This window comes from Sus scrofa, chromosome 12 (genome assembly GCF_054392235.1).
Source record: "Sus scrofa isolate SSC_HxYL_T2T_F1_AM1 chromosome 12, Sscrofa_HxYL_maternal_Yorkshire_Landrace_v2.0, whole genome shotgun sequence".
In the NCBI taxonomy this organism is placed as follows: domain Eukaryota; kingdom Metazoa; phylum Chordata; class Mammalia; order Artiodactyla; family Suidae; genus Sus; species Sus scrofa.
This window is the reverse complement of record NC_139394.1, coordinates 61,697,428-61,709,573: the sequence shown is the minus strand read 5'-3', so window position 1 is coordinate 61,709,573 and position 12,146 is coordinate 61,697,428. Positions and strand designations below refer to the sequence as shown.

The window sequence follows — 12,146 nt, the reverse complement described above, 5'->3', positions numbered from 1 at the left end:
TTCAGTTTTTTTACACTGAGCATTTGCTGTTTCTTTTTTTTTTAATGATTTTTATTTTTTCCATTATAGTTGGTTTACAGATCATTTACTGTTTCTGTTTTAATTATACTCTCCTTGCTACTCATACCAAAGCTTTCTAAAAGGACCAATCTGTTCTCTAAACCTAATCTTACGAAGGCCTAGAGCACAAGTCTAAAAATTCAAGTACACGTAGCCACTTTCGGACACCTGCTAACACAACTTGGACATTCCACACCCCTATCATCTTGTAATACTTCATAAGTGATGTTTTGGACATCTCCGAGGGTACATGCATCAGCTACATTTAACAATATTTTAATCTCCAACAAAACAGGACAAGCCATCCAACACAGTTTCCCCCGCCCTGCCGCCGTGTCATGCTCTACCGACGGTGCAAGCAGAGCCTCCATGGGAGTCTGAGAGCTGGAATTCAGCTACACGGCCACCCCTCGCAGCTTCCAAAGGGGTGGCGGCCGTTACTGTCAGCACACAGAAAATGTGATGATAATTCTCTGCGTCCTTCACGCGCCCGCAGCTGGCTCGGGGTCTCTTTTGTGCCCCCAGCCCTCACAGTCCCGGGGAGGACGGCCTAACCCGGCAGAGCCCTTCACAGCGCAGCTCGGCGGCCGCACACGGTGCGGGGAGCCCTAGTCAGGAGGGGCAATGCTTACGGCACCGCAAGTGGCGAGAGGAACCCGGCGCCCTGCCCAGGGGCTCGGACACTTTAAATCCACGCAACGCCCAAACGCAGCCAAATCCCCGGGGCATTTAAGTCCTTACGTTTACAGCTTGTGAAGCTATCAACCGGGCCCCCTGGAGACAAAGACACAAACGCTGTGCCAATCGCCTCCAACGAAACGTTCTACGTGCGCGAGCAGCGGGTCAGCGCCGCGGCTCCCTCCTCCGCAAGGTGCGCGCCTCCCAAAAAAGATTCCTCCATCCTGATGAACGCCTCCTCAGCTCCCCCAAGTTTTAAGTCACTGTCTCACCACGTACCAACAGCAAGCAAGAGGTGAGGATTTCTGGCAAACTAGCCACATAAAGGACTCTTACATTTCGGTAGCCATCTTTCTAGTGGCACCAGGCACATAACACGCAAACTTAGGAAAACTGTCAAGACAGGTCACAAGGCTTGTTCCGGTTTTCAGCCATTCCCCCAGGCCCTCGGAGCGGCTTCCAGCCAACCTCACCGCTGAGGCAGAGGCACAGATGACCAGATGTTCTCAGAACAGCTTGCTGGACCTCTAACGAAGATCCCAGGTGCCCACCGGTCTTACTCACATTTACGTTTCCTGCTTGGCAAACCAACAACGCCCTAGTGTCATCATTCACCTTCCACCAGCCATAAATGAGATAAGCACACTCACATATTATCTGATACCACCAGTATTTTTCAATCAGTGCTTCAAACCTTTCTCATGTGTGTCAGGATGTGAAGAAAAGAACGTGTTCAACACAATGAAGGAAAAACAAGGCTGTTCTTGGCTAAATGCCACTGACCTAGAGCTCTGGCGAGTGGCTCCAGGTCACAGGGCTGAGATGAGAATTTCAACGGACAGGTTAGGTATGCACAGCAGCACCCAAACTGGGGAGCTCTTAAAATAATCAAGAACTGATTTCTTTTTTTTTTTTTTGTCTTTTTTTGCTTTTTCTGGGGCCACTCCCATGCGGCACATGGAGGTGCCCAGGCTAGGAGTTGAATCGGAGCTGTAGCCACCGGCCTATGCCAGAGCCACAGCAACACGGGATCCGAGCCGCATCTGCAACCTACACCACAGCTCACGACAACGCCGGATCCCTAACCCACTGAGCAAGGCCAGGGATCGAACCTGCAACCTCATGGTTCCTAGTCAGATTTAACCACTGAGCCACGATAGGAATGCCAAGAACTGATTTCTTCTTAAGACTTTACTTAAAATAATATTAACCACACAACACAGCCAGATTTTTGATGTTAATTTCTTCCCTTATCTGCCCAAAATACCAATGAGGACTCACACCAGTCATAAATAAATCATCTAGACTCAATCCTACCTGAACTTCACTAGCAAGTAAATTAGGATAAGAAAAGATGTATTTTAGGCAATTTAGCATCATACTGGAGGCCATTTGGTCCTAGAATACAGAACCTCTTGATCCTTTTCGCAACAGGAAATCAACCATCCACTGGCCAAAGAGATAGTGGCTACCCACTCTTTCCAGGTAACGACAGATCAGTCTGCCTAGAAACCCCCCTTACCGATTCAAAGCTAGGTGTCTACTGTATGCAGGCAGTTTTGCTACAGACCGTGTCTGCGATATAATAAAAAAATATATTTGGTATTTTGTCCCAGTCTCCTGGCCCAGAGTCCCACAACCCTAGGAATTTTCTAAGGAATAAGAGTGCCTTTTGTTATTCACAACTCCCTGGGAGTTTATGCTACTTAGGTGGGGGGCCGGCAGAACCCATATACCTCCAGGATGGGGGGGGGGGTCTCCACAAAAACCAAACTAGTGATCAGAGGGTTACAACATTCAGCCCCCCCCCCCCCGCCCCAACTTCCATGGAGGGAGAGGGGTCTGGAGATTGAGTTCCATTCCCAAAGGCCAAAGATTTAGTCAGTCATTCCTACACAGTGAAACTTCCATCCTAGCTGGTAAACACATCGAAGCGCTGGGAAGAAGGCATGGAAGCCCTGCACGGCCTCTCTCTCCACACCTTGCCCTGGCATCCCATCTACTGGGCCCTCCCTGAGCTGCATTTTGTAATACATTGGTAAACACAAGTAAAGTGTTTGCCTGGGTTCTGCGAGCCATTCTAGCAAATAAGTGAATGCAGGGGGGTGTTAAGGGAGTCCTGTAATTTGCGGTCAGCCAAGCAGGCAGCCCTTTTGTAGGTGGATCTGAAGTCAGGGTATCCAGGCGGGGCTTTAACTTGTGAGACCAAATGCTGACTCTAGGAAGACAGTGTCGGAATTGAATTGGTGGACACCCAGCTGCTGTTTGAAAGTTGCATGGGGTCAGACAACACCTCAGAGTGTCAAAATCTGAACCACTGAATCGTGAGGAATATTAAGATTTCCTAAAGGCAAAAGAAGTTAGTTTCAAAATGTAAATCTTTCCTTATTTCCATTCATACTTACAATTAATTATGTTATCCAAGTCTATAAGCAAGCCTGTAGCTTGTGCTACCTAAAGCAAAAGTGAAGCTTTATTTCAACGATGACTTGCCCAATTCTAAAACATCATTAACAGGTCAGCAATAATTAAGAACTGCAGAGGAGGGACAAAACCCCCCACACTATATAATTTCTAACTAGTCATCATAGCACACTGCATTTATTACACAATAACCCCTTGCCTCCTCAAGAACACAGTCAACATTTGAACGTAAGCATTCTCACATGCACAACCTACATAGTCGTCTGGATGACTTCTGACCACTGAAATGAGATTTAGCACTCCAGGGACTTCTCATAACCTTTTCATAACAGCACCTGGCAGGTCAGAAACTCGGATAGTCCTTGAATAAATGAATAATCCAAGCTCAAGTTTTTGATTGAACACTTTCAGTACAAAATCATTTCACTCAGACATCTCAAATGGGGTTTTATCTGTACTTCCTGAAAGATCTAATTTGTTGCTTCTTTTGTTCTCACTGATTGAAAGATGTATAACTAGGAATTAAGTAGGTTCTCTGAAAAAGTTATCCAGAAGCTTCAAAGAAATGCTCCTGATAGAACTTCATGACACATGGATAAGTGGGCAAATCTCAAAGATTTGTTTGTTTGTTTTTTGGATGTGCCCGCTGCATGCAAAAAGTTCCAGGGCTGGGGTCAAACCCAAGACAGAGCAGTGACAACACTCAGTCCTTAACCCTAGGCCACCAGGGAACTCCCATCAAAGCATTTTTAACTGCCTTGAGTTTCGAAACTTGTGATCATTTTTTATAACCCAACAAACCTTTTCCATTTTACTGCTGCATTACCCATATATCTTTTTAAAGAAATTTTAAGTAATAATTCACAACCCAAATTTAAATTCAAATCTGTTTTACCACCAAAGCAAGCAACAGAGGTGGAGGTGGAAAATGAATAAGTATCTTCTACACAAAGCAAACATTATATAACATACTCTCCAACATTTAAATAGCTTCTTTATACCCTACAAAATAATATTTCCAAAAAAAAAAGCGACTAACACTTCCATTTCTTTTTTCTTCTTTTTGTCTTTTTGCCATTTCTAGGGCTGCTCCGGCAGCATATGGAGGTTCCCAGGCTAGGGGTCCAATCGGAGCTGTAGCCGCCTGCCTACGCCAGAGCCACGGCAATGCGAGATCCGAGCCGTGTCTGCTCACAGCAAGGCCGGATCCTTAACCCCCTGAGCAAGGCCAGGGATGGAACCTGCAACCTCATGGTTCCTAGTCAGATTCGTTAACCACTGTGCCACGACGGGAACTCCATCACTTCCATTTCTTAATGGACACAATTAAGTACTGTTTTTGCCCATAACTGTATTCTATAAATTAAGGCTTTTGAAAGGTTAGAATCTGAGATTAATCAAGAGGGTAAATGGCACTCAAAGAGGAAAGGCTGTGCCCTATTTCCTGAACATACAGGAAGGGAGTGTACCCTGACTGAAATTTCTCGGATTCGGGATTTACAAATTGTGCAAGGTCAAATAGGGGTCAGAGCATCACGACGTTAATAGTGCAGTTACAGGACGGGGGCTGAACAGGGTGGCGAAATGGGGAGGTGTTACTACTGGAAGGTGAACACTGACGCCTGTCGGACAAGAACACACCAGTCACGGAGAAGGTACTTGCTAACTGGAAGACCAGCGGTTCACCAGGCCTTTTTGTATCCTGGATGAGAACAACTCTTACTGACTCCCATTCTCATCAAACTGCCTTTCGATGTCTGATTCTGGTTCCCAAGTCCTGGGAGGGTAATGCCTGAAGGAGCTGAGCCATCTAAGCACTGAATATAAATTAACAAGCAAAGCTGGAATCCGGTTTGGGACGGACCTTAATTTGGCAGAACTGGTCTCACACCCACTGTTCTTCAACTTCACCAAAAACTGTCGAGAATTATTATGTGACATGGCTTTTTATTGTCTTCAGAGATCAAGAGGTTTTTAAAAGTTTAAAAGAACCCCAATTAGTAATTAGGTCAACTCAAGTTTGAGGGTATGAAGAAAAGACAGGTATCCCGGAATATAGAAAAGTCGATAAATGTTTGTGTGCGTGTGTGGGCACACAGACACATCTTCATATCCTTCGGCACTGGTGCAGGCGTCACAGATGATCCGTGCGAGAATGTGAATGCGACAGGACACCCCAAGCACAAACTCTGTTTCTTGGCCGACTACAGCAACCATGTGCAGAGCCCACAGACGCTTAGAAACACAAGTTAACCAGGCCCTAAAGAAGTAAACAATCTAGACGAAAATCACTGATGGTAGCCAGAAGCATCAGGTGAAAGGCTGATGAGGAACTCTATTCCATTTGAATCACCCTTGAGCACTGCAACCCACTGATCAATCTTAACAAGAGCTGCAACCAGAAGTCACAGGCTCCTGATGTGATGTGACCAAAAAATACAAAGCACCACCTCTGAGGTGCTCTTGCCAAAAACTTGAATCTCTATGTGATCAAAGCCTCTGTACCAAACTGCCAATTACCAGGAGGTACAAGGCAATGTGGGACACAGATTACTAGAAGGATGTGATCGGCCAAATCCGAAATGTGCTACAAAACATATGCCCCCCCCTTTTTTTCAATGAATAAATAGCAAGGGAAAAAAGGAGAGAACAGGGAACGACTACAGATTTAGAGAAATTTAAGAGACCTATCAACCAACCACAGTGTGTGTGTAAACCTTGTTGAGCTCTAGGCTTGAACAAATCAACTACAAATAAGGCACGCGTCGGGCTTCGGGGGATCTGCACACTGAGTGGCCCTCTGACACTACTGCTTTGTTTATTTCACAGTGTGGTAACGGTATTTAAGAGTCCTCACCACTTAGAAGACATGTCACTGAAACACTTGTGGATGCAATAACGATGATCAGAATTAGCTCTAAGATACTCCAGAAAAGACGGAGGGAGAGGAACAAGTGAAATAAAATTGGCTGAATGTTGGTTAATCGTTGAATCTACATGATGGGTACATGGGGTTTACTGTTCTGTCCCATTTTTCTGTAGGTGTGAAAACGTCTATCATTAAGTTTTAAAAAATGAGATAATGAATGTCCTTTCTTCCATCCCTAATTACAAGAAAGTAGGACAGACACACATCTTTTACTGCAAATATCGATTGTTTTAAAAACAGTACAAAGTCTAATACAAATCTGCCCTCACGCAGAACTGACTCCCAGCTCTCCTGACCCACTCATCCTGGTCAGCTATTCCCCAGACACACAGGGCATTTGGGAATCCCAAAGCAGTTCATCCTCTGCATCTGCCTAGGCCAGCATAATTTTTACATTTTTAGTAGACATTTTTCCCCTTCTGGTAGATCCCCCCTTTGTCCCTAGCTTCAGAGCCACAAGAAGGAATCTTTCCACTTCATATTCAGTTCGGCTTATTAGATAACATCGCGAAACTCTCCAGGGCCAGAAAAATCAAAAATGATATAAACGTAAATCCAGATTTCATGACCATTTGCAGGTGATGACTCCTCAAAAGCCATCTGGTTTAGAAAATCATTCCTGGAGTTCCTGTTGTGGCTCAGTGGTTAATGAATCTGACGAGCATCCAAGAAGAGGCAGGTTCAATCCCCGGCCGTGCTCAGTGGGTTATGGATCCGGAGTTGCTGTGGCTGTGGTGTAGGCCAGCAGCTGCAGATCTGATTCGACCCTTAGCCTGGGAACCTCCACATGCCTCGGGTGCTGCCCTAAAAAAGAGAGAAAAATCATTCCTATGAGTGCTCACTGCTTTCTTTCAAGAATCAATAAAACACTGTAGTTTACAGCATGTAACCTGTAACCAAACCAAGGTCACATGGCCTGCTACTCCTTAGCTGTATGACCTTAGAAAAATGCACCTAACCTTTCTGTGCTTCGGTTTCCTCATCTAGAATAATTATTATACTTACTTTACAACGTTGCTGTAAGAAGTAAAGAGTTAATAAGCCACTTACATAATTCATACATAAGCCACTTACATAATTCAAATAAAGTGAGAGGATAAATAAAAAGCTTAGAACAGAGTCTGGTACAGTAAATGAGAGCTACTGCTGCTATTATGTCTACCACATAGGCTGTCTCTACACGTTCAGCCTCTCAAAGAACATAAAGCTCTTCAGGGCAGGCTCTAGTTGAATCCACCGTTAAACATCCCAGTGCCTCTCACCACTAGTGGTATATTTGTTAAATGTTACTTACATTTGACCTTCTGTGTATTGAACCTTTTAGGAGGTTCTCTAAAGGAGAGTAAATATGTTTGCATACACGTGAGTTTCATTTCTGAATAATGTTCACTGAATTCTACCTAATGAGAAGATGCACATCAACAAGAGAGTGGCAAGTTTCGTCTAGAACATCTATTTATCTAGACACTTGTGTCTGGATTTTGAAAGCACGCATAAAATCGTATAGTGAGAATTCAAGTATTTACTACACCTTGTTTGAAAACTATCACCCAAAATTTATAAACTAAACTGAAAACCACTTTGATTAACTGGAGAATTAGTTGAGAATACTTTCTGGAAACTTCTCACATCATTTCTGCCGTGGACCTGTTCAACCTAAAAACTTTTGTCAAATATCCTTTCATTGCTGGTAGTGAAATTCAACTGGCAGATGAAGGGAAACTTTCCTCAACGAGGGAGAATCACTAATTTTTTTCCATTCAAAAATATCACATAGGTGGATTTCCCATGTGGTGCATTGGGTTAAGGATATGGCATTGTCACTGCAGCAGCTTGGGTCTCTGCTGTGGCACAGGTTCAATTTCTGGCCCAGGAACTTGCAAATGCCACGGGCATGGCCAAAAAACAAAACAAACAAAAAAATCATTCTCCAAATGATTTTTAAGTACAATAGATATTTGAAGCTCTTCTTCTAGCGACAAAACCATTTTTCAGAAGGAATTAATATTCCCACCACTTCCAAGATCAAACATAATTAGGTAACAGTCCCCTGTAATGGTACACGGTAAAAAGGGAATACATGCACTTCGACTCTGCCTGTACTACAAGCCTTGGGCTTTCATCAGTATAAAAGCTGCTCCCAAGCAGAAGGGTGTGACTGGAAGTTCCCTGGTGGTGTAGTGGTTGGGACTTTCACTGGATGCTTAGTCCCAAGGGTCTATGGCAAATCCTACAAAGCTCTCATTTTTCAACTTCAGCATGGATGTAAATTTATTTATTGATTGATTGCTTTTTTAGGGCCACACCCATGGCATATGGAAGTTCCCAGGCTAGGGGTCGAATCAGAGCTGCAGCTGCTGGCCTATGCTGCAGTCACAGCAATGCCAGATCCTTAACCCACTGAGCAAGGCCAGGGATCGAGCTCGTATCCTCTTGGTTCATTACCTCTGAGCCACAAGAGGAACTCCATCATATACGTAAATTTAAACAAAACTTGTTAACCTCCAATAGCAGCAAATGTGGTCATTCTGTTTCTTAGGCTTGCTGGAATTAAAATGCTAGCCACTGCACGTAGATTTTGGCTACATAAAATAGGACATTGGAAATTTAATCAATTGAATGTTCTAAGCTCTTAGTTTTTATTTTTTTGGCCACGACCATGCATGTGGTAGTTCCTGGGCTAGGAATGGAACCTGCACCACAGCAGGGACTTAAGTGGCTGTAGTGACAATGCCGGATCCTTAATCTGCTGTGCCACAAGGGAAATCCCAAGCTCTTAAATTTTCTGGGTATTTTTTTTAGGGCCACACCCATGGCATATGGGAGTTCCAGGCTAGGGGTCACATCAGAGCTGCAGCTGCTGGCCTGCGCTACAGCCACAGCAATGCCAGACCCAAGCCGAAGCTGCGACCTATACCGCGGCTCCCGACCCACTGAGTGAGGTCAGGGATCGAACATGCGTCACAGATGCCAGTCGGGTTCATTTCCGCTGTGCCACGAGGGAGCTCCCCAATCCCTTAGTTTTAAACGCAGGACCGCTTGACCCTCCCTCTACTTCTTACTCTGGTTTTCTACACTCCACCTCCAATCAGGTCAAACACTCTTTTGAGAAAAACATTATCCTTCACAGAACTTCTTAAGTCTATAAACTTACTAAGGACTTCTTCAAACTTCTGGAAAGAGTCATAAAACATCCTTCCTCCGCTTTATTGTTTCATTTTTATCATTACCAATTTTAAAACAATTTGAAGTACTTATTTAAAAAGGATAGTTTCACAATGAAATGAATTTATGTCATTAGACATCTCCATTTTCCCCCCCAAAATATTCGAATATGCAGTGTTACCACAAGTAATCAATACCTGTAATCTAATTTCTATTAGTGACTTCAAGAGTAACAGTCAGCTCTGGAACATATAATTGTTTAAATAATGATCCTGTTGCTACGCCAACATTCTCAAGTAAAACAATTTTTAAAGCCACTAAATCTTTTTAGAGCTATCAAAAGTATAAAAGGCAAAGCTGCAGAAACTCCACACCACCAAAATGACCCTGCTGCGTAGCGCTGGGAACTATGTCTAGTCCCTTATGATGGAGCATAATGTGTGAAAATAGAATGTGGACATGTATGTGTGACTGGGTCACCATGCTGTACAGTAGAAAAAAAAATTGTACTGGGAAAATAACTATTAAAAAAATTTATCTTTAGCTTTTAAGAACTGTACAGCCATGGATGGGCTGAAAATACACGAGTTCAGGCAAAAGAAAAAAAAAAAAAGGCTAACAGTGCCCTTGTGTGAAAACTAAATTATTAAAGAGTATTTGCCAAATTCCTAACTACTCTCACTTTGATCAGCACAAGAGTCTATTAGGCTTTTTTTTGAGGAAAATCCCTGTGCTCTGGGATCTTTAATGGGTCACAATTACCATCCAAACAAAAAATCAGAACGTTGATACACTGAGGTGAATTTTACATGTATGAAGCCACATCTCAAAAACTTTGTTTCTAGGCAAATCTCCGCCCTCCCCCCAAAAAAACTGGCTTCATAAAGCAAAGCAAATCATATTCTAATGATTTATGTTAGCTCATTGAAGCCACTGAGATATAATAATTCAACCTTGGTCATAAATCATGTAAACATATTTACAAGTACAAAATCATTATCTCCAAATGAAAAATGATGAACCAACCAACTTTCTAAATGTAGGCGCTCTACATCGGAAAAAATATTTTTCCCTGATGTAGTCTTACATTCAGACTTTAGAAAAATTCAACCATCCAACGGTGTTAAAAGAAACAACACTGTTGCTTCAAATAACAGCTCTATCTTAAATATATACGATCTTATATATATTTAGAAAGTTAAAAGCAAATAAATGCACAAATCGTAATTGATTTTAAAAAGATTATGAGGTGCAAAGTGGATTTTTATTGAATTTCTATAAAAATCTGCTTCCAAAATTACGTATGCAATCTCATACTATTTGTCTGTGTGTGTTAAAACCCTACACACATTACCGAGAAAACTCCGCTAACTTATAACAGGCAGTTGTAGTAACTGGAATAGTGATTAGCAATATGATAAACAAAAACTGTGAAAGTCAAACAACAGGGGAAAATTAATCCTTCAGAGCTTCCATTAGTCATTAGAATCATCTTACAACCAGTCTTTGATCTGCAATGGAGAACCGAGCACGTGAAGCAGTACCCAAACTTCCTGGGCTCAACAGCGTATAGCTTCGTGCTCTTTGCACTCCACGCCCTCCTACAACTCGTGTTGATATATAATTATTTTTCATGAATTAGATTGTGGTTTTTCTGACAACTGTGAAACATCCTTAGAATAAAACTGGAGATTCTGGCAATAGAGTATGTCTTAATAGGTTAGAAAACGCTGCTTTGGTGATTTCAAGCCCTTTATTTTTAAAGACATGAACGGCTACTTATGACACTCAGTTAATGGCTATAAATATATTCTAGAGCAAACTGCAAGACTGATTGTCTGCAAACAGGACAAAGTGGCACTTTTAAGTCATGCACATCACAGGACCAGTCTTGGAAAAAAGTGTTACTATGTGTAAGCAACTAAAAACTCATCGTAAAATATAGGTACCGAGAGCACAAAAATAAATGCTGCCAAGTGGGAGCTGGCCGTGGGTACCATCATCCCAGTTGCGACCGTCGCTATGTGAGCCGCTTCTCCCTGAGGCTTCCACTGAGGTCCTGGCCGGCACAGACAGCGCTGCCTAACCCCAAAGCAGGTCAGGCTAGGGATGGACCTCTGAGGCATGGTCTCCAATCAGGAAAGCAGTTCTCACGAGACCCCGAAGCACCCCACATGCCTGTTCTCACTCACGACAGAACAGCAGGAGCAAAGGTGCCCAGGACACATCCGCTCCTGCACCACCTCACGCTGGGCTCAGACACGAACCGGTCTGCGGCATCAGTAGGTGGACACTTGGAATCAACGCAGAAGCAACTTTCGCCCCTGCACTAAGAGCCTGCTAAGGGCAGAGACCGTTCCAGGCACTTCTGCCCCAATAATCTCCCTCACTTGCCGGTACCTAGGCGTCCAACGTGTGCTCCGTGAGTGAAGGTAGAAAGCTGCACGGAATTCCAAAAGCTGGACAGTTAAGAGGAGGACCTCCCAGAGAGAGGGAGAAAGGAGAAAGCAGTCACAGTGTGAAGAGGCAGTGAGGGCAACCAAAAGTGAGCAATGAATGGGAGGGAGGACGTGTACTTGCCGTCAGATTCCGCCACGCGTGTTAAAGCGGGCAGTCCTGCAGGCCTGTCCCTCCTGTGACAAGGGACAGCACCACGCAGGCAGACTAAAGGGCATTTCAAACTGGCCTACAGTGCTATTTATAAACTTAATAAAATCCGGTTTCTCTTGTTTTAAGTCCACGATTTGGACTAGTTAGAGAAAAGAGCAACCATGTAAATGCAGTTTTAATTATTTAAATGCCAGTATTATTCTCAAATTGGACTTTATGTCAATATGTAAATAAAAATTTTACATTATATTAATATTAGACAGAATTACTTTATGTTAGA

General features: G+C 43.3%; 1 protein-coding gene and 1 long non-coding RNA gene across 2 annotated transcripts in view; both read right to left on the bottom strand.

Annotated features, from left to right (window-relative positions):
- The window catches only part of MAP2K4 (mitogen-activated protein kinase kinase 4), a 113,661-nt gene that overhangs the window by 87,575 nt on the left and 13,940 nt on the right, over positions 1-12,146 (bottom strand).
- Positions 4,178-10,658, bottom strand: LOC146398409 (uncharacterized). Its single transcript, XR_014821889.1, has 2 exons — positions 8,469-10,658; positions 4,178-6,839 (listed from the first exon to the last, which is right to left on the bottom strand). It is a non-coding gene; the product is annotated as an uncharacterized LOC146398409 (long non-coding RNA).